The sequence below is a fragment of the Pinus tabuliformis genome, chromosome 1_2 (genome assembly GCF_031772625.1).
Source record: "Pinus tabuliformis cultivar Carrire ecotype Pingquan chromosome 1_2, CPIR1, whole genome shotgun sequence".
In the NCBI taxonomy this organism is placed as follows: domain Eukaryota; kingdom Viridiplantae; phylum Streptophyta; class Pinopsida; order Pinales; family Pinaceae; genus Pinus; species Pinus tabuliformis.
The window spans coordinates 977,849,643-977,873,001 of NC_142298.1; positions in this window are offsets into that span (position 1 = coordinate 977,849,643).

Consider the following 23,359-nt stretch of genomic DNA (forward strand, 5'->3'; position numbering starts at 1 on the left):
AACACTATGATGTTCCACCAAGACACTAACAACACTTCCTTACAAAATACAAGATTCCAACTTTTGGATCTCTGGGATGAGGGATCCATATATAGATGTTTGCAGGGGGTTGAGTTAGCTTCTGGGATTTTGATTAGTGTCATCTCTCTGATAGTTCTTAGTTCCACTTGGATATTCATGATCTCTTACTCATCCCTGGGTGAATTCAAAGAGGCAAGTGTCACAGGAGAAGTTTCTGGAAGATTCTATGATCATCCACCTTGCAAATTGTCTCTGCCATTTGTCTACTCTCGCCCATCGCACCCTATAGAAGGGCATTCTAGTATGCATCACACTTTTTGCATGTGGCAGGTGAGATGCATCGCACCCTTAGCACTGAGCAGTCTGTATGGTCTAGTTCTAACCAGTTCTGAGCAGTTTTCCATGGAAAACTTCTGGGAGATGATATAATTAGCTAACCTTGTTCCTTTAGGGTGTTGTTAACACCCAGGTTGTTCCCTTTGACTCCCAAGGAAATACGGCCGGGGTAACCACTAACCAATCTTTGGATCACTGCTTCTAGCCAAAGTGTGATCAGAGAGGGCTCTCTCTTTATGATTTGTATCTGTTATGATAGTGTTTTAGGCTAGGTATTATGCACAGGTTTTGTTTATGTTTTGGTTGAAGATTTTCTTTCAGGTCTTGTGATGTAATGTTCAAAGAGTCAAATATCATTGGGCAATGGAGTCTATGGCTGTAGGTGTCTAGAAACCTTGAGGTGAACTGGTGAAACTTACAGGGCCATTTGGATACTTCATACAACAAAAATTTTGATTTATAACATGAACAGGTGAAACAAACAGTGAAAGCATTTAAGAATTTTCGCTAAAGTATTTAAGTATTTCCACCAAACTAGGTATGGAAAACGGATAGATGTCTCAGGAGCAAACTTGAATCCCTGGGAATGTCTATCACTGTAAAAGATATAGTTTAAAGTGCAGCAATTAAGATTTACACTTCATTCACTGTATCTGAAGAAAACATGGATAATAGCTCAGATTGAGTTCAGGGTAATCAGTGATTAAATCCTGGAACTATTCTTCTACTTTGCTATTAAGTGTAAAACATTTAAACAATAAAAGAGAACAAAAGACTCGAAAACATGTAACACAGAGATTTAAGAAAGACTTATTGTTTTATGAAACACTCTGGAATCCTGCAACATTCACCATTCATCACAATGCATCAAGGTACACCAAGCTTCGGAAATTCCATTCACCCTTTGTATTATTTCTCTGAGAATTTTACAGCAAATGAGATGCCCAAAATGAAAATAACAACAACCTCTTAAGATTATGTGCGGGGTGAATATATACTTCGATTTTTACAAAAATATCTGAGTTCTTAGTTATCTCAGACTTAATATCCTCACCAACTTTGAGATATTTTTATCAGAAATTTATTACAGCATTGAATACAAAATAAAGGCGTCTTGATGTTCTGTCAGAAGATACTTTTGGCCTTTGGAAGCTGCTGAGTCGGTTGGGGACGTGCTGTTCAAAATGTGGCGAGCTGTCATTATTAGTGATGAATCACTTTTTGGATGCTTTTCAAACATTAATCCTTTTACACTTGTCTTCTGGTGAGCTGAGCTGGCAGTGGCCGAATGTCTTGAAACTACCGTGGCAAAATTTGGAGCATGGCCTGCCACCAGTCCTCCTTAGGCATTTGGTGCCTCCGAATTTTAATTAGAGTCTCGTCAAGCTCTGTATATCTGAAAAAACTAGGAGGAGTTTCAAATAAATGATTTACCTCATTTTCAACAAAAAATGAGCCTTCAAGCTTAGTGTACAAGCTCTGTCCTGTTGGAGGAACTGTTTCCTCAGAAGTACTGCTGGATGCAGTGATTTGATTTTCAATGTAAGCGGCCACCCTGTTTGTAAATTGATCTCTGCTGATCAATTTTCCTGTGCTGCTCAGCAGGCTAGGCAGTCCTCTTGCTTGTAGCATTCCCATTCTGAGTTTATAATCTTCAACTTCAGTCTGTATCTCATAACTTTTTCTTTCTGCCGTCTGAACATAACCTCTCAGAGTTAGCACCTTTTTAGCCATGAGGATGGCCTCTGTTCTGTTGGTGATTCCAACGGCTGCCAGCTCCTCTTTGTCTTGCCTGTTCAAAAATTCTATCAATTGGCTAGCTTGCTCAGGTCTGTTTCCTAGCACTGTCTTGGCTCTCTGGACATCTGTCTGGGCTTGTACAATTAAATCCATATGCTCATGCATTGTTTTAATGGATTTCCACTGTTTGATAATAGCTTGGGTAATTTTATTCCACAGGATTCTTTTGATTTCTGCCATAGTATTTTCCAGATTGAGCTCCTTCTCCAGGGCCTTTATTTTATCTTTTTGAGCCTTAATCTGTCTGCCCTGTTCTGCTACCGTTATCTTTGATTGGTCATATTTGGCATCTATCTCTGCCAGTTTTTCTTTTGCTTTCCTTATTTCATCCGCCTGTAGCTCCATTGCCTTGACAGCTTTGGTTAATTCTTCTATACTGGGGTGGGCATCTGTAGCTGATGTTGTACCTGCTGCTTCTGTTGTGGGGGCCACTGCTGCCCCAGAAGTTGTTGCTGTTGTGGAATCTGTTGGAGGAACTTGGAGTGTAGATCCTCCCTGTTTGTCTTGCAATGCTCCTTCCAGCTCTTTCTCTAGTTCTTGGATTCTTTGATCTTGCTGTAATAAGAGGTCAAGTTGTTCATTAACTTGCTTTTCCTTTTGCAATTCAGCTGTCTGAGGGTGTTTTGTAGGTAACAGCTTCAACCTCTTCTTCATGGCATTTAGATCATCATCCTTTTTCCTTATGAGGGCTTTTACCCCGGTTGGGTCACTAGGGTCATGCCCTAGATCAACAATAATCTCCTCAAGAGATTTTATCCTATTGTCCTTGGCCTTAGAGGACAACCTCTCAAAATCTAGTTGAGTGTTTGTGTTCTTCAAAGATTCTTTCAGCTCATGAGCTAATGTGGCCTTCTCTACCAAGGTGGCATAGACCATCTCCCCAGTCTGCTTGTGGAGCTCAATTTGGTCCATAGGATGTATGTCTTTGGCCAGGAACTCCACCCTTGTTTTGATGAAATCTGCAGTTGTCATTGGGTGCGGCCCCTTGGGTTTGAAATGGCTGAATATCATTTTTTCCTCTTTGAAGTCGTAGACCGACATCAACCTTTCCTGCTGGGCTGGAGTGGCATCTATAAACTGTTTGTAAACCTCAGCCCTCACTAACTCATTTGCTGCCTTGATTTCTTTGAAGGTAGCCTTAGCACTTTTAAGCTTCTGGCTTTGCTGAGAAGAGGATGACACCTCCAAACCAAGCTGTAAATTCTGCTCCTGCTGAAAGGAGCTTGTCCCTGTATGTTGGCTGCCTTCCCTGTCCTTTGCTGTATCGTTCAAGACATCTTCAGTGATGTCTTCCACCTCTGGGGAATCTGCCCTTTGCCTTTTGGCCTCTGGCTGGTGGGAGGATCCACTGAGGGGAGTGGACTCTTCTCTTTGCCTTTTAGTACCCCTCTCTTCATGTGCTGGGGTCTGCAAAACTGAGGTAGTTAATGGCTCAATTTGAGGTGGCGGTGTTTGCATTAGGGGGTTTTCTGGCAGCCCAGTTTGTGGCAGAATGGTTTGTCCTTGTTGCTGCTCTGTTTGTTGTTCTGTTTGATGATCTTTTTGCTGTGACTGTTGCTCTGACTGTTCCTTTTTTGCTTCATCCTCTGCATCCATTTTTCCTTTTCCTTTATCTAAGCCTGGTGCTACTGTAGAGAGTGTCTGCGGCGCTGTCCTGGTAACTGAGGCTCCTTGTCCCACTGATTGAGGTAGTCTGAAAGGTACCTGGATCACATAGTCCAGGTCAATAGTCTTCTCAAGTTCTTTCATATTTCTAAGCATTCTTTCTTCTTCAGTTAAGCTCTCAACTAGAGTGTCCAGCTGCCATTCTTGTAAGTTGGCATACTTTTCTATGTGTGGGTAGTGGCAGTGTTTAATCCCTAGGAGTCTGTACTTAGTTCTCCTAGCAGTGATGAAACCTTGAGGGTCATAAGGGACCCATCGAAAACTGTATGACAATTTATATTTGTCCTTGAGGATCAAGTCTGCAGATTCCCATCCTTCCTTCTTGTTCATGATGAAAGGGCCCAACTCATTTTTAAAGTTAAGGTGTGCCTTTTTCTTGGAGCTGTGGAAATGGGTAAGGTCTGACTGAATCAATTGCCTGTAATACTCCAAGGCAAATAATCTCATAGGAACATACTTGGGTAGCCTGTATGGACAGAGCTCACAGCCATATACTCTGAACACAGTATGGTGTTCATATAGGTACCAATCACCTATTTTGTACTTCTTAGACAGCTGCAAAGCTTTCTTGATCTCATTAGATACTCTGGGTGGAGGGGACTTCATAAGCATGCAGGAGACTGGGTACACAAACTGGTCAACAAATTCACAGTAGGTATAGGGTGAATTTGTGATTTCATGATAGACTGAGGTCCAGAAAATGACAGATCTCCTCTCTCCTTTGTTATCCAGCCTTCTGATGTAGCATGGGAAAGCTTCAGAATGATAAAACATGAACAGGTGGTAGATATAAGCTGAGTATCTGAAGACCCCCTGCCTGTCCATTTTGCTCAATTGATCATGAATCCTATTGGCTATGAACTTAGCAAAGTTATACTTTCGGGCAGGGGGTTGACGTGGGCTGTAAGCAGACAGCAATACGAGCATGGCTTGATCCACATGCTTACTGTTTTGGTAACCTAACACATAGACTATCATGTCTAGTAGCAGCCTGCCTGAGTCATTGAAATGTTCATGCAGATAAGGGGGTGGCCCTGTAGACTGGCACTCAGCTCTCATGTAGTTCCTGGTGACCTTTTGCAGCTCCTCACTGGTCATCTTGTCACCAGCTTCCAGCAAGTACCTCATGGAGAATGGGACTAGCAACTCCGTTTGATCAAACTGCAACATCTTGTTGATGGACTCAGCATTTATATAAAAAAGGATCCTCCCTGATGGAGTATTGACAGCTCTGTGCTCCAGATCATAGTTTTGAGCACATAAGTGAATGATTTCAGGGAAAACATTCACAGCTGGGAGACAGTAATAGGGCAGGTTTGACTCCCACATCCCATCTGTACCAAGTCCTTCCTTATGGTCTTCCCTCAGTGTAGTGAAGGTTTTCAAAAAGTCCTTGTCTCCCTCAAAGTCATTGATGAGACAATCCTTGTCAATAAATGGCAAGGCCTCCAGTTCCTTATTGGTTTGATTCAGTGGAGTAACACTGAGGGAAGAGGATGCAGAGGCAGCCATGATTTAATCTGTATGTGTGCAGGGAGAGGTAATAGTTTAATAAGTCTTTGAAGACTTAAGCAGCAGGTAAACTGTACACAATGTGATGTCCTCTTCTAGTGTAAAATTGTAAGCAAGCTGGTAAATTGCTGCAAATTTCTCGGGGATGTGGATTGCCTAAGGGGACGTTGCAGAGACAGTGATAATCTTGTAGGAAGGGTGCAGGTGGCCTGTACTTGGCAAAAGGGAACAATGCCGAGTACCTCGGGGGCAAATTTTGCAGTTTTAACCCGCGAACTGATTTCTCCAATGTCAAATTGTAGCTTAGGGATGGGGCAGGTTGCTTGGGTTTGGTTTTAGGCGCTCAGGTGGAGCTGAATTAAGTGAATTTGCCAGTCTTTAATGGTGAATTCTACAGAGAATTGGAATTCATGGGCAAAGTGGAAGGAAATGGCAAAATACCTGGAAAATCGACTTGGAAGCTCGCGGGCCGGGTTGTGGAGACTTGGTGCCGTCGAATTCTGAACTTTGAATGGTCGGATTGCTGAATTTGATGGCTGAGTGAGAGGTTTCGCAGCAGCTGTTGGCAACGACTAGTTTCTCTTTCGCATGAAAATGAGCGAAAACGACTCATTTAGTCGTTTAAATCGTTAAATTTGGCAAAAGTGTGCATTTGGCGCTTTTCCGCCGATGACGTCAGCATGACGTCATGGCGGGGCCCAGGTACGGAGGTGACGTGGCGGCTGAGGTGTTCGCCAGGGTGGCAGGACACGGTGGCGGGCGGGTACAGTGGCGGGTCCGCGTGGAGGGCCACGGGACGCTGGGCGAGTACCGGCGAGGTGACGTCAGGGTGACGTGCAAATGACGTGGGAGGAGAGTGGTAATAGGGGTGGCGGTAAGCGGGTTCCCCGCACCACCTTTGGGCAAAGGCGGTAATGGGGAGGGGGGCTCCGAACAACCCCACCGCCTGCCACGCGTCCCTTGTACGGGATGGGCGAAACCACTTTCCCCGGACGCTAAAGGTCGGCAGGTCGGGGAGTGAAAATGACCGCCCACCTTTAGATCTGGGCGACGGAGATCTGACGACTGGCGGGCCTTCCGACTGGTCGAGCATGTTGGGGAGGGGTCCCGCCAGCGCAATAAAATATTCAATTTAATGATTGGGCGGAGGACTATAGAAAAGTGGATTTTTCGCAGTTTTTGGGTTTTTTGAGTTTTTTCAAGGGTTTTTATGGGAAAACGGGGTTTTTGTGCGTTTTCAGCAGAGAGACGGTGAGGGTTGAGGGAGAGGATTTCTGCTCATAACCAGAGGTCAGAGCACATCCAAGACAAGGTTGACCACAGTCCCAGGTGGACTGAAGTCCCCTTAGACCATTTACTTGGCTATAATGCCAGAAGGAGAATATGTAGATAATGCTGGGATTTATACACCTTGGTGTTAGTAATATTAGGGAGAAAGGTGATATAAGGGATTTATATAGTAGAGTTAGTGTTAGTTATGGAGGAGGGGGTGAGTGGATGTGGAAACCATTGAGTTTATATGAAACAAGCTTGGTTTCAAGAGTAGATCAAAATGAAAAGATTTTTAGACAAGAAATGTGGCTTTTAAAGATCAAGAACCACCATGAAAACTTAGTCTTTTCCATGAACCTCAGGCTAGTGAGGGAATGTTAGAAATGAAATTGGAGGGGAGTGAGGGAAATTAGTCATGTTTCCAGCTGTAATCTTTTGCCTTGCTGCCCACCATCACCAATCTTGCAATGATAGGGATAACCTTTCTGCAACCCCAGCTACCTACCCAGCTACTTGCCTAGCATTTTATTTCTTCTTGGAGGGTGCATTTGGACTTGCAAACCCTTACTTGCCTTTTCTTTTCTTTGGCTTTTTCTTTTGCTTTTTCTATCTACTTCTACCCTTATCTCTTCCAAGGTCCCAGATTAAGCTGTTGGGATCCTTTTCTTCTCTACCTAAACTAGTTGTCTGCCAAGATTAAACAGTTTGGACAGACTTCTTTCTCTAGTCTACAACACAAAATTGAACACATGGCATGATCCAGATTAGACTGTTGGATCATCCATCAAAATTTGAAATAAGGTCATCAACATTTGAAACACTTTACACACCTTCTTGCTCTTTAGGAAATATGGGATCTTTGTGAACTCAAAGCAGAGCATATTTGGACTTTCTCTTGCCAATCATGAAATATGAAACCTATTGGTATAGGTATCCAACAGTGGCTCCACATGGGGATGGTTTTTCTTTTGAAAGACCAAGAACAGCAGGTCAGATTGCCTTGTTCCTTAGCTGCCCATACCAATCTTTGAACTTTACTGCATTAATGTGTCAAAATTGTGTGCTTCTTTCTTGGAAGACCTCTGATTCTATTTGCCTCTTGCTGTTTGGTGAATCACTTAGGAAACTGCATTGTTACAATCCAAAATAGACATAATATGTACATCTGCATATATACAAGGGAACCTGATGTTGCAATCATGGGAAATAGTCATAATAATGCTTCAGCATCCTGCCATTGACAGGACCTTCATCCAAGTCAGTTTCAGTCAGACTGTTGAGGAAGTAAGTGTTGTTACCTTGCACTGCTTGGACAGCAAATGGTCCTCTCCATAAAGAATCAAATTTTCCATGTTTTCCTTTCTCTTCTCTTCTCGTATCCCACTTTAAGACTTTGTCCCCCACATTGAAATCTTCTGCTTTGGTTCTTCTATCAAAGGCCTTTTTCAGTTTCTCTTGTAATGTCTGCACTCTGCTGAAAACTTGTTCTCTGGTCTGCTGTAAACAAATTATCTGATTGATCCTCCTTTGCATATCATTTGGCTCTGCTTGACTTTCTTGCAGAAGCTTCATAACCGGTACTCCTAGTGATGATGGAAACTTGGCCTCTAGTCCATAGACCAACTCATATGGGCTGGTCCCAATAGATCTTTTTGTTGTTAGTCTATCTGCCCATAAAGCATTTACTAGTTTCTTATGCCAGTTCTTTTTGTTATCTTCCAGCACTTTCTTTATGATATTTATTAAACTTTTGTTTGATGATTCAGCAAGGCCATTTCCTTGAGGATAGTAAGCAGTAGAATGGCCCAAAGTAATGTGAAATTTATGGCAGAAGTTCACCATTTTCTTGGATCTGAAGGCAGCAGCATTGTCTGTTATTATCTTGTCCGGACAGCCAAATCTAGCTAGTATATTGTTTTCCAAAAACTGAATGATTACTGAATCATTTGCTTGTCTGCATGGGGCAGCTTCAATCCACTTGGTGAAGTAGTCTGTTGCTGTTAAAATCCATCTGTGTTGGCCTGAAGATGAGGGATGAATTTCCCCAATGAAATCCAAGCCCCATTGTTGGAAAGGTCTCTCTGTTGCAATGGGCTTCAAAGGGAGTGGCAGCAATTGTCTTTTGCCTTCAAACAGTTGGCATTTGTGGCATGAGGCTGTAAATTTCTTAACATCAGAGAACATGGTGGGCCAGTAATAACCAACCCTCAATATCTTGTCCACAGTGGACTTCCAGTACAAATGTCCACCACAGTCTCCAGCATGGAAATCTTGCATGATATTGTGAGTTTCATTCTCCATTAGACAGTGCAGCAATATACCTTCATGGTTTTTCTAAAGTAAATTTCCATCCATCACACAAAATCTAGATGTTTTCATTTTTAGGAACCTACACTTAGTTCTGGACAGTCCTGGGGGAGCACACAGGTTTTGTAACACATAACAGATATCAGAGTACCAGGGAGATTGTTCAAAGGCTACATTGATCTTTGGAGTCGCCAGCTCTGTTTCACTGTCCATCTGATTGATATCTAAGGCTTGGAAATTTGCTTCTGTCATTAATTTGGCCAAACCTTGCCCTTTTATTAGCTTTGTAGGTTTTATTTCAATGTCAAATTCTAGTATGTTTGCAATCCATTTTCCTCTCCTGCCCTCTAAGTTTTCTTGGGTGAGAATGTCTTTGACAATAGGACTTGGTACGTAAGCCACAACATGGGAGTAAAGGATGTAAATCCTAAAGTCTTTAATAGCTTTGATCAAAGCATAGGCTTGTTTCTCCATAATTTGGTACTTTAGAGGAGCATCTCTAAGAGCTCTGCTGAAGAAGGCAATAGGTTTCTCATTCCCTTGGTCGTCTTTCTGTAATAAAACAGCAGCAATAGTATGTTGGGAGGCAAAGGAGAAAATGATAAAGTCTCTGTCAAACTGTGGATTGGTTAACACTGGGGTTTGAGTCAAGGCCAATTTTATACTTTCAAAGGCTTGTTTTGCTTCAACAGTCCATTTGACCTTTGAATCTTTCTTGAGCATATTGTTTAGTAGTCTGATTAGTTCTGCTAAGTTTGGGATAAACCTTCTTAAAAAGTTGATTTTTCCTAAGAATCCCTGCAACTCCTTGACATTCCTTGGGTGAGGCATTTGTAGGATAGCTTGTATCCTATCTGGATCAATTCTTATGCCATCTTTTGAAATAATGTGTCCTAAGAGTTTCCCTTCTTCCAAGCCAAATAATGACTTCTTGGGGTTTAAGGAAATACCATATTTCCTGCATGTTATGAAAATCTGTCTCAAATGTTTCAAGTGTTCTTGGTCAGATTTTGAAAAGGGTGTAAGATCATCTAAGTAAATGACCAAGAAGTCATGAATTTCTTTTGCGAAAGCAATGTCCATTGCTCTTTGAAACGTTGCCCCTGCGTTTTTCAATCCAAAGGGCATTTTCACATACTTGAAAGTTCCCCATGGGGTTGTAAATGCAGTTTTGTCTTGATCATCAGGGTGTACTAGGATTTGATTGAAACCTGAGAATCCATCAAGCAATGATATCCTTGAAGCCCCTACTACTCTTTGAAGAATGTGATCCATTTTGGGTAAAGGGTAGTTATCTTTGAGTGATACTTGATTCAAATTCCTTAAATCTACACAAAGTCTAATCTCACCAGTTTTCTTTCTTGTAGGGACCAAATTTGAAATCCACTCAGAGAACCTGATTGGTGCTATGATACCAGCTTTGAACATTTTATGTAATTCTTTTTCAATAGAAGGCAGGAGCACAGGATTGATCCTTCTCAATTTCTGTTTGAATGGTTTTTGATTAGGCTTGAGGGGAATGGTATGCTGGATGACAGAAGTATCATAAGACTTTAAGTCCTCATAACCCCAAGCAAAAACATCTTGAAATTCTTTAAAGAGATCAATGTATTTGGGCTTTTGATCAGGGGGCAAAGAGGCAGATAGCTTTATTATTTTAGGCTTGTCAATAGTACCAATGTTGCATTCTTCAACTGTTGCATCTAATGGCTGCATCTTTGGCTTCCTAGGGATGTCATTTGAGTCAAAAATATCCTCTAGTGGGGTAAGGCCTACTGGAAGGAAATTGTCTTTGAGTTGTATGATTTCAGCTTCAACGTTGCTCATCTCTTCACAGTCAATTTGGTGAATTTGCTGAATGTTTTCATTGCTGAAAATGGTTGGACTCAGTAATTGTTTTGCTGTTCTAGGTGACATTGGGTGAGCAGACTGTTGAAACTGTATTTGTGACGGACTTGCTCCATCAAGTATTTGTGATTGACTTGCTCCATCAATGTCAATATTTAATCCTGTGAACTCTTGTTGCAAGGTTAAAAAATTGTTTATTTGCATGTCATCCTCAAATACTTGCCATTCTTTGACATTGTTTGGAATAGAGGGTCTGTATTTGACCTCGGCTGTGAAACAGTTATTGGGTTCTAATGGGAATTTGAAGGTGCTGGCAAACGTTGCCAAGCTGTGTGCATGGAGATTGTGGCCCCTTGAAATTTTTGTGATAACAAACTCAGAGAAAGTCTCTAAAATTTCATTTACAGCAGATCTGTAGGACCTCAATCTTTTGTCATTGGTGACAAAGTTTCCTTTCACTTGTTGAATTACTAGATCAGAGTCTCCCATGATGGAGAGTTTAGGAGCTTGTAGTGATTTTGCTAGCTTTAGGCCCAGCAACAGAGCTTCATATTCTGCCATGTTATTAGTGCATCTAAAATTCAATCTATAAGCCCTGCCTTCTGCATAGTCTTTCTCTTTGTTATGTATCCACACTCCAGCTCCTGCCCCTAACTTGTTAACTGAGCCATCAAATTCTAGGACCCACAGGATGTCTTGCTGAAAAGGAGGTTTAGCAATGTGTTCATGGGACGGCAATGTAAGCAGGAGTTGGGGTTTCTTTTCCACTTTGTTTTCTAGGACAGTTTGATCACTTGTTTGGCAGTCTTTGACAACTAGAGGAGGGATACTGTGTATTGTTGGGCTGATTAATGTTTGGCAGGTGATACTTGTTTGATCAATGTTTTGTTCTTGTATGAGTGTTTCGGTCCTAATGTCATTGTTTGAGAGGCTTGTGCTGTCATTGAAGAGGATGAAGGAGTCTATGTCCGAATGGACAGCATATATTGGAAAATTTTGAGGCTTTTCTTCACTGCTGACCATATACTTCATGAGTGTTTCCCTGTACAGTCTTTTTGGTTGCCCAAAGACAGAGATAGTAGCATATGACATATCTAATTGCAGGGAACCTTGGAGCTTGGCTCCCCATGATCTTGATAACAGCATCCCATATTTGGGTGGGATATCAGCGACTACAACATCCATTAGAATGGTCTTGTTAGGATATTGAACCAGAGACACACATAAATCTTTTATTAGGCCTAAACATTTGACTTGGCTAGAATCAAAAGAAAACAGGTCTTTGTATGGTCTTGTTATATCCAAGTTCAATCTTTCCATGACTGCTTTTGGCATAAGGTTGTGAGAGGCGCCTGAGTCGAACATTGCATTATGCAGTATTTTATCATGAACATGCAGGCTGACATAAAAAGGTAAGACCCCTGTGACTATTGTTTTTCCATCTACCTCTGGGCCAAATAGTAATTCCGGAGTGTCATCTAGCACATTTACATCATCTTTGCTATTAGTGAGTTGAAGGGATTTCTTGATCTGTTGTTTGTATATGTCATGCTTGGCTAGCTCTGAGAGGGGAATTGCTATCTTTAGCTTGCCAATCTCTGTGCCTAGGTCAAAGGGTTTGTCAATTTGGGTTTTAGAGTCACGGATAGCAGTCTTTTCTTTGTTCATTAAATCTTCTTGTTGGATTTCATCTTGATTTTGAGACCTGCCCCTTTTACTCATATCTTGAGGGGTAAAATTTGAATCAGGGTGAGGGGACGAAGTTGCCACGGGCTGTTGTAGTGGGGACAGCAGTTCAGTAACCTCCTCAACTACAATTTCTTCTGCAGGCAAGTTTATTTTGTCATTAGGTTCTGTGACCATGGTTTCTTTAGACCTCTGTTTATCCTTTATCTTGTCGGGCTGGTTTACATTCACAGTCCTACTCCTCAGTTTATACTGTTTATGGACTTCATAGACAGCAGTATCATATCCTTGTTTAAAGTCAAAGGATTCTCCTGATTTTGTTTGGAATGTTTTGATTTCATCCTCCTCGTGGTCCTCTTGTGTTAAGAAAACATGGCTTTTACCATCCAGACCCATTAAGTTAATTTCAGGATCTTCATTGAGCTGATTGGCTGTGGAAGTTTCTGCATAGTTTTCTTGGAAAGGGGGTCTAATGTCTTGGTCAGCACTTGTCTTTCCTATGTTTGGGTTCTGAGTTCTCCTAAAATTCGGATTTCTAGGAGGGTTGCTTTGTGATGCTTCCCATGATGATTTTCTTTCAACCGATTCCACTCTTTCACCCAATCTCTTCATGCTGTTTAGTATTGCATCCAGCTTTTGATCAAAACCCGAGGGTTCTTCTCTGAAGCTAGTCTTCTTTTCCAACTTTGCTCTATTTCTTTTGGCAATTAGGTTAGCCTCTACAGTGACTGCAACCCTTTGAGCTTCTTCAAGGGTTGGAGGATCTCTTTCTTTCAACTGATAGGCCATATCAGAATCAAAACCGTCAGGGAAGTTATACAGGGCCAAATCAGGAGGGGGCCTTAAGTTCTGTGGGATAGCATTATATACATTGTTAAACCTAGCACAATATTCCAAAACTGTTTCTTGGGGACCTCTTTTAATAGTGTTATATTCACCAAGTATGTGGAGAGGATCTTTCTTCTTCTCCCATCTCTCAGTAAAAGCTTCGTAAAGCTGATCAGGTGTTGCAATGGAGTTTGCATTGAGGGATCTGAACCAAGTTCTTACATCCCCAGTTAAGCTTTGAACAAAAATTCTCATCCTGACACTGTTATCATCTATTTCATAGGTCTCAAAGTGGTCTTGCATCTTCTTAGCATGCTGGACAGCTGTCAAAGGGCCATGGGAGTCAAAAAATGAGATTTTGGTTTGGTAGTCTTGGGGTAGAGCTGGAGCATTAGCTGGTATCTGCAGAGGTGCATACCTGTTGGCCATGTTTATGGGATTTACAGGGTTGACAGGAATAAATGGGACAGCAGGGATTACTGGTGTAACAGGGTTAATGGGATGGGTAACAAATGGGGAACTGGTTGAAAGAGTATGTGCAGTGGGTGAAGATGTAAGAGGAGGACTTTGAGGTGTTGATGATGAACTAGGGGAACTAGGAGTGGACCGGAAAAGAACTTTGCAGGGTGTGGGAATGCAGATAAGCTGATCTGAAATTATATCTGACTCAGCAGGTTTCTCCTGCTTTTGCTGTCTCCTAATGTTCTTTGGAATGATATTTGGATTACCAACAATGATAGGTTGATTAGGGTCAGGGTTTGCCCTAGTGTGCCTTGGGTTTCTTTTGGGAGCCAGCTTCTAATTTCTTTTGAATTTGTACAAGAAGTTTATATATGCAAGGACTAGATGCGAATTTTGGAATGGCTATATATGTTCCAAAGCTGGGATGAAGATTCCCTAATTAGCTCTTCCCTAAAGCTGTCCCTGTATTACAGAAACAGTTCTAAGGCCTCTTGGCTAGTTTCAGGCTTGATGGTAGCTTTGGAAGATAGATAGTAATTGAAAAATCTTAAGAATTCCCCAGTGGAGTCGCCAATTATGTTAACACCCAGGTTGTTCCCTATGACTCCCAAGGAAATACGGCCAGGGTAACCACTAACCAATCTTTGGATCACTGCTTCTAGCCAAAGTGTGATCAGAGAGGGCTCTCTCTTTATGATTTGTATCTGTTATGATAGTGTTTTAGGCTAGGTATTATGCACAGGTTTTGTTTATGTTTTGGTTGAAGATTTTCTTTCAGGTCTTGTGATATAATGTTCAAAGAGTCAAATATCATTGGGCAATGGAGTCTATGGCTGTAGGTGTCTAGAAACCTTGAGGTGAACTGGTGAAACTTACAGGGCCATTTGGATACTTCATACAACAAAATTTTGATTTATAACATGAACAGGTGAAACAAACAGTGAAAGCATTTAAGAATTTTCACTAAAGCATTTAAGTATTTCCACCAAACTAGGTATGAGAAACGGATAGATGTCTCAGGAGCAAACTTGAATCCCTGGGAATGTCTATCACTGTAAAAGATATAGTTTAAAGTGCAGTAATTAAGATTTACACTTCATTCACTGTATCTGAAGAAAACATGGATAATAGCTCAGATTGAGTTCAGGGTAATCAGTGATTAAATCCTGGAACTATTCTTCTACTTTGCTATTAAGTGTAAAACATTTAAACAATAAAAGAGAACAAAAGACTCGAAAACATGTAACACAGAGATTTAAGAAAGACTTATTGTTTTATGAAACACTCTGGAATCCTGCAACATTCACCATTCATCACAATGCATCAAGGTACACCAAGCTTCGGAAATTCCATTCACCCTTTGTATTATTTCTCTGAGAATTTTACAGCAAATGAGATGCCCAAAATGAAAATAACAACAACCTCTTAAGCTTATGTGCAGGGTGAATATATACTTCGATTTTTACAAAAATATCTGAGTTCTTAGTTATCTCAGACTTAATATCCTCACCAACTTTGAGATATTTTTATCAGAAATTTATTACAGCATTGAATACAAAATAAAGGCGTCTTGATGTTCTGTCAGAAGATACTTTTGGCCTTTGGGAGCTGCTGAGTCGGTTGGGGACGTGCTGTTCAAAATGTGGCGAGCTGTCATCATTAGTGATGAATCACTTTTTGGATGCTTTTCAAACATTAATCCTTTTACACTTGTCTTCTGGTGAGCTGAGCTGGCAGTGGACGAATGTCTTGAAACTACCGTGGCAAAATTTGGAGCATGGCCTGCCACCAGTCCTCCTTAGGCATTTGGTGCCTCCGAATTTTAATTAGAGTCTCGTCAAGCTCTGTATATCTGAAAAAACTAGGAGGAGTTTCAAATAAATGATTTACCTCATTTTCAACAAAAAATGAGCCTTCAAGCTTAGTGTACAAGCTCTGTCCTGTTGGAGGAACTGTTTCCTCAGAAGTACTGCTGGATGCAGTGATTTGATTTTCAATGTAAGCGGCCACCCTGTTTGTAAATTGATCTCTGCTGATCAATTTTCCTGTGCTGCTCAGCAGGCTAGGCAGTCCTCTTGCTTGTAGCATTCCCATTCTGAGTTTATAATCTTCAACTTCAGTCTGTATCTCATAACTTTTTCTTTCTGCCGTCTGTACATAACCTCTCAGAGTTAGCACCTTTTTAGCCATGAGGATGGCCTCTGTTCTGTTGGTGATTCCAACGGCTGCCAGCTCCTCTTTGTCTTGCCTGTTCAAAAATTCTATCAATTGGCTAGCTTGCTCAGATCTGTTTCCTAACACTGTCTTGGCTCTCTGGACATCTGTCTGGGCTTGTACAATTAAATCCATATGCTCATGCATTGTTTTAATGGATTTCCACTGTTTGATAATAGCTTGGGTAATTTTATTCCACAGGATTCTTTTGATTTCTGCCATAGTATTTTCCAGATTGAGCTCCTTCTCCAGGGCCTTTATTTTATCTTTTTGAGCCTTAATCTGTCTGCCCTGTTCTGCTACCGTTATCTTTGATTGGTCATATTTGGCATCTATCTCTGCCAGTTTTTCTTTTGCTTTCCTTATTTCATCCGCCTGTAGCTCCATTGCCTTGACAGCTTTGGTTAATTCTTCTATACTGGGGTGGGCATCTGTAGCTGCTGTTGTACCTGCTGCTTCTGTTGTGGGGGCCACTGCTGCCCCAGAAGTTGTTGCTGTTGTGGAATCTGTTGGAGGAACTTGGAGTGTAGATCCTCCCTGTTTGTCTTGCAATGCTCCTTCCAGCTCTTTCTCTAGTTCTTGGATTCTTTGATCTTGCTGTAATAAGAGGTCAAGTTGTTCATTAACTTGCTTTTCCTTTTGCAATTCAGCTGTCTGAGGGTGTTCTGTAGGTAACAGCTTCAACCTCTTCTTCATGGCATTTAGATCATCATCCTTTTTCTTTATGAGGGCTTTTACCCCGGTTGGGTCACTAGGGTCATGCCCTAGATCAACAATAATCTCCTCAAGAGATTTTATCCTATTGTCCTTGGCCTTAGAGGACAACCTCTCAAAATCTAGTTGAGTGTTTGTGTTCTTCAAAGATTCTTTCAGCTCATGAGCTAATGTGGCCTTCTCTACCAAGGTGGCATAGACCATCTCCCCAGTCTGCTTGTGGAGCTCAATTTGGTCCATAGGATGTATGTCTTTGGCCAGGACCTCCACCCTTGTTTTGATGAAATCTGCAGTTGTCATTGGGTGCGGCCCCTTGGGTTTGAAATGGCTGAATATCATTTTTTCCTCTTTGAAGTCGTAGACCGACATCAACCTTTCCTGCTGGGCTGGAGTGGCATCTATAAACTGTTTGTAAACCTCAGCCCTCACTAACTCATTTGCTGCCTTGATTTCTTTGAAGGTAGCCTTAGCACTTTTAAGCTTCTGGCTTTGCTGAGAAGAGGATGACACCTCCAGACCAAGCTGTAAATTATGCTCCTGCTGAAAGGAGCTTGTCCCTGTATGTTGGCTGCCTTCCCTGTCCTTTGCTGTATCGTTCAAGACATCTTCAGTGATGTCTTCCACCTCTGGGGAATCTGCCCTTTGCCTTTTGGCCTCTGGCTGGTGGGAGGATCCACTGAGGGGAGTGGACTCTTCTCTTTGCCTTTTAGTACCCCTCTCTTCATGTGCTGGGGTCTGCAAAACTGAGGTAGTCAATGGCTCAATTTGAGGTGGCGGTGTTTGCATTAGGGGGTTTTCTGGCAGCCCAGTTTGTGGCAGAATGGTTTGTCCTTGTTGCTGCTCTGTTTGTTGTTCTGTTTGATGATCTTTTTGCTGTGACTGTTGCTCTGACTGTTCCTTTTTTGCTTCATCCTCTGCATCCATTTTTCCTTTTCCTTTATCTAAGCCTGGTGCTGCTGTAGAGAGTGTCTGCGGCGCTGTCCTGGTAACTGAGGCTCCTTGTCCCACTGATTGAGGTAGTCTGAAAGGTACCTGGATCACATAGTCCAGGTCAATAGTCTTCTCAAGTTCTTTCATATTTCTAAGCATTCTTTCTTCTTCAGTTAAGCTCTCAACTAGAGTGTCCAGCTGCCATTCTTGTAAGTTGGCATACTTTTCTATGTGTGGGTAGTGGCAGTGTTTAATCCCTAGGAGTCTGTACTTAGTTCTCCTAGCAGTGATGAAACCTTGAGGGTCATAAGGGACCCATCGAAAACTGTATGACAATTTATATTTGTCCTTGAGGATCAGGTCTGCAGATTCCCATCCTTCCTTCTTGTTCATGATGAAAGGGCCCAACTCATTTTTGAAGTTAAGGTGTGCCTTTTTCTTGGAGCTGTGGAAATGGGTAAGGTCTGACTGAATCAATTGCCTGTAATACTCCAAGGCAAATAATCTCATAGGAACATACTTGGGTAGCCTGTATGGACAGAGCTCACAGCCATATACTCTGAACACAGTATGGTGTTCATATAGGTACCAATCACCTATTTTGTACTTCTTAGACAGCTGCAAAGCTTTCTTGATCTCATTAGATACTCTGGGTGGAGGGGACGTCATAAGCATGTAGGAGACTGGGTACACAAACTGGTCAACAAATTCACAATAGGTATAGGGTGAATTTGTGATTTCATGATAGACTGAGGTCCAGAAAATGACAGATCTCCTCTCTCCTTTGTTATCCAGTCTTCTGATGTAGCATGGGAAAGCTTCAGAATGATAAAACATGAACAGGTGGTAGATATAAGCTGAGTATCTGAAGACCCCCTGCCTGTCCATTTTGCTCAATTGATCATGAATCCTATTGGCTATGAACTTAGCAAAGTTATACTTTCGGGCAGGGGGTTGACGTGGGCTGTAAGCAGACAGCAATACGAGCATGGCTTGATCCACATGCTTACTGTTTTGGTAACCTAACACATAGGCTATCATGTCTAGTAGCAGCCTGCCTGAGTCATTGAAATGTTCATGCAGATAAGGGGGTGGCCCTGTAGGCTGGCACTCAGCTCTCATGTAGTTCCTGGTGACCTTTTGCAGCTCCTCACTGGTCATCTTGTCACCAGCTTCCAGCAAGTACCTCATGGAGAATGGGACTAGCAACTCCGTTTGATCAAACTGCAACATCTTGTTGATGGACTCAGCATTTATATAAAAAAGGATCCTCCCTGATGGAGTATTGACAGCTCTGTGCTCCAGATCATAGTTTTGAGCACATAAGTGAATGATTTCAGGGAAAACATTCACAGCTGGGAGACAGTAATAGGGCAGGTTTGACTCCCACATCCCATCTGTACCAAGTCCTTCCTTATGGTCTTCCCTCAGTGTAGTGAAGGTTTTCAAAAAGTCCCTGTCTCCCTCAAAGTCATTGATGAGACAATCCTTGTCAATAAATGGCAAGGCCTCCAGTTCCTTATTGGTTTGATTCAGTGGAGTAACACTGAGGGAAGAGGATGCAGAGGCAGCCATGATTTAATCTATATGTGTGCAGGGAGAGGTAATAGTTTGATAAGTCTTTGAAGACTTAAGCAGCAGGTAAACTGTACACAATGTGATGTCCTCTTCTAGTGTAAAATTGTAAGCAAGATGGTAAATTGCTGCAAATTTCTCGGGGATGTGGATTGCCTAAGGGGACGTTGCAGAGACAGTGATAATCTTGTAGGAAGGGTGCAGGTGGCCTGTACTCGGCAAAAGGGAACAATGCCGAGTACCTCGGGGGCAAATTTTACAGTTTTAACCCGCGAACTGATTTCTCCAATGTCAAATTGTAGCTTAGGGATGGGGCAGGTTGCTTGGGTTTGGTTTAAGGCGCTCAGGTGGAGCTGAATTAAGTGAATTTGCCAGTCTTTAATGGTGAATTCTACAGAGAATTGGAATTCATGGGCAAAGTGGAAGGAAATGGCAAAATACCTGGAAAATCGACTTGGAAGCTCGCGGGCCGGGTTGTGGAGACTTGGTGCCGTCGAATTCTGAACTTTGAATGGTCGGATTGCTGAATTTGATGGCTGAGTGAGAGGTTTCGCAGCAGCTGTTGGCAACGGCTAGTTTCTCTTTCGCATGAAAATGAGCGAAAACGACTCATTTAGTCGTTTAAATCGTTAAATTTGGCAAAAGTGTGCATTTGGCGCTTTTCCGCCGATGACGTCAGCATGATGTCATGGCGGGGCCCAGGTACGGAGGTGACGTGGCGGCTGAGGTGTTCGCCAGGGTGGCAGGACACGGTGGCGGGCGGGTACAGTGCCGGGTCCGCGTGGAGGGCCACGGGACGCTGGGCGAGTACCGGCGAGGTGACGTCAGGGTGACGTGCAAATGACGTGGGAGGAGAGTGGTAATAGGGGTGGCGGTAAGCGGGTTCCCCGCACCACCTTTGGGCAAAGGCGGTAATGGGGAGGGGGGCTTCGAACAACCCCACCACCTGCCACGCGTCCCTTGTACGGGATGGGCAAAACCACTTTCCCTGGACGCTAAAGGTCGGCAGGTCGGGGAGTGAAAATGACCGCCCACCTTTAGATCTGGGCGACGGAGATCTGACGACTGGCAGGCCTTCCGACTGGTCGAGCATGTTGGGGAGGGGTCCCGCCAGCGCAATAAAATATTCAATTTAATGATTGGGCGGAGGACTATAGAAAAGTGGATTTTTCGCAGTTTTTGGGTTTTTTGAGTTTTTTCAAGGGTTTTTATGGGAAAACGGGGTTTTTGTGCGTTTTCAGCAGAGAGACGGTGAGGGTTGAGGGAGAGGATTTCTGCTCATAACCAGAGGTCAGAGCACATCCAAGACAAGGTTGACCACAGTCCCAGGTGGACTGAAGTCCCCTTAGACCATTTACTTGGCTATAATGCCAGAAGGAGAATATGTAGATAATGCTGGGATTTATACACCTTGGTGTTAGTAATATTAGGGAGAAAGGTGATATAAGGGATTTATATAGTAGGGTTAGTGTTAGTTATGGAGGAGGGGGTGAGTGGATGTGGAAACCATTGAGTTTATATGAAACAAGCTTGGTTTCAAGAGTAGATCAAAATGAAAAGATTTTTAGACAAGAAATGTGGCTTTTAAAGATCAAGAACCACCATGAAAACTTAGTCTTTTCCATGAATCTCAGGCTAGTGAGGGAATGTTAGAAATGAAATTGGAGGGGAGTGAGGGAAATTAGTCATGCTTCCAGCTGTAATCTTTTGCCTTGCTGCCCACCATCACCAATCTTGCAATGATAGGGATAACCTTTCTGCAACCCCAGCTACCTACCCAGCTACTTGCCTAGCATTTTATTTCTTCTTGGAGGGTGCATTTGGACTTGCAAACCCTTACTTGCCTTTTCTTTTCTTTGGCTTTTTCTTTTGCTTTTTCTATCTACTTCTACCCTTATCTCTTCCAAGGTCCCAGATTAAGCTGTTGGGATCCTTTTCTTCTCTACCTAAACTAGTTGTCTGCCAAGATTAAACAGTTTGGACAGACTTCTTTCTCTAGTCTACAACACAAAATTGAACACATGGCATGATCCAGATTAGACTATTGGATCATCCATCAAAATTTGAAATAAGGTCATCAACATTTGAAACACTTTACACACCTTCTTGCTCTTTAGCAAATATGGGATCTTTGTGAACTCAAAGCAGAGCATATTTGGACTTTCTCTTGCCAATCATGAAATATGAAACCTATTGGTATAGGTATCCAACAGGTGTGAAACAACACTTTTAGGGATTGAGAATCCCTTGGTTTATGGACATATATGATTGGGTTTGCAGTGCCCAAATATGTCTATAACACATGTGCACCTTCATCAGAAGTATCTAGCCTAGACAGGAAATCTGCAACTATATTATCTTTCCCCGAGTTATCTACAATGGTAATATCAAATTCTTGAATTAATAATAACCATCTCGTAATACGTCCATGAGTTGTTGGTTTATTCATCAGATACCGAATGGTTGTATGATCAATGTTCATGAAAGTGGGATACCTTTTAATGTAATTTCAAAACTTATTAATAGCATAAATCACAACCAAAAACTCTTTTTTCAGTTACCGTATAGTTTAGTTCAGCAGGAGTCAAATTCTTGCTAACGTAATAAATCGCGTACGGTTTCTTATCCTCATGTTGTTCGAGGACTGCCCCTACTGTTGTGTGAGAAGCATCTATAGAGATATGAAATGGGAGCTTCCAATCAGGACCACGTAGTATTGGAGCTTTGCAAACTAGTTCTTTGATTTTCACAAAGGTTGTTTCACATTCATCTGTCCACACAAACTCTGCATCCTTAGGTAACAATTGAAAACGTGGAAATGCTATCTTAGAATTTTTCTATAAAATGTCTATAATAGCCAGCATAGTAGATGAAACTATGCACCCGTGTTAGTGTTTTTGGTGTAGGAAAATTTAATATTACCTCTACCTTGGCAGGATCAAACTAAATTCTTGCAACTAAAAGCAGATGTCCCAACACTATTCCTTCTTTCATCATCCTAAATTTTTTTATTGTACTAAGAGAAACATATGTTTTCTTACTTCTTCTAAGTACTTTCTCTAAGTTTTCCAGTCCTTCTTCAAAAGAATCCCCATATGGGGTGAAGTCATCCATGTATATTCAACTCTATTATTGACTAGATCAGAAACAAAATTCCCATTATTGTCTGTTGAAAGTAGCAGGTGCATTACAGAGACCGAATGGGAGGAATCAATATGAAACGTTTCCCTAAGGGCATGTGAAGTTAGTTTTATCTTGATCCTCAAGAGATATTTGGATCTAGTTGTACCCATTAAATCCATCCAGAAAGGAGAAGAACTTCTTTCCGGCTAATGTATCAAGGACTTGGTCAATAAAAGGTAAGGGAAAATGATCCTTTTGAGTTGCTTTATTTAATTCCCTATAATCAACACAAATCTGCCACTTGGAATTCCTTTTCGGAACAATGACTAGTGGGGATACCCATTGACTGTCCGAGATTGCGTAAATAAATCCCACATCCAATAGTTTATGTAATTCATCTTTGACAATGATCTTTAAAGAAGGATTCATTCTTGTCTCTGATTTCCTAACATTTCGACATTCTTATTTAATGTATATGTGATGAGTACATAAGTAAGCAGTGATTCCTTTCATATTTGTATATTCCCAGGCGAAGGCTTATTTCGGTTTCCAAAGGACTTTCAGTAACTATTTAGACTAGCAAGGTGAAAGGTCAAGATTAACATTTAACATCATCCCTAGTTTAATTTCTATAGGAATATTGTTACGGGGTACAATTACAGGAACAATTTCAACTTCAATCTCTGGTTTAATGGCTTCCTGAACATTGTAACTCATAACATATTCTAATAGCTGGCAGGTTGAATTAGAAATGTAGTTGGGGATGCTGATAAAAGAACTAATGGCATCATCTTCCATTTCATCCTTAAAGCAGAGGGCCTCACCAATAGTAAGAATTGGTCTAATTTCTTCGTTTTTAGGTTCAAGCCCTTTTGCAGGTAGCATCTTTTGTGTTAAGGTAAATCCTGGTTTATTTTATGAACTCGGTTCTGCAGGGGGATAAAGGATAATATTCTTTGTAACTTCCCCATTGAATATTACCATATTGCCTGACCGACATCCAATTTAAGCGTCTACGGTCGTAAGCCAAGGTATTCCTAAAATCAAAGGATGCCCACCAGCTGGG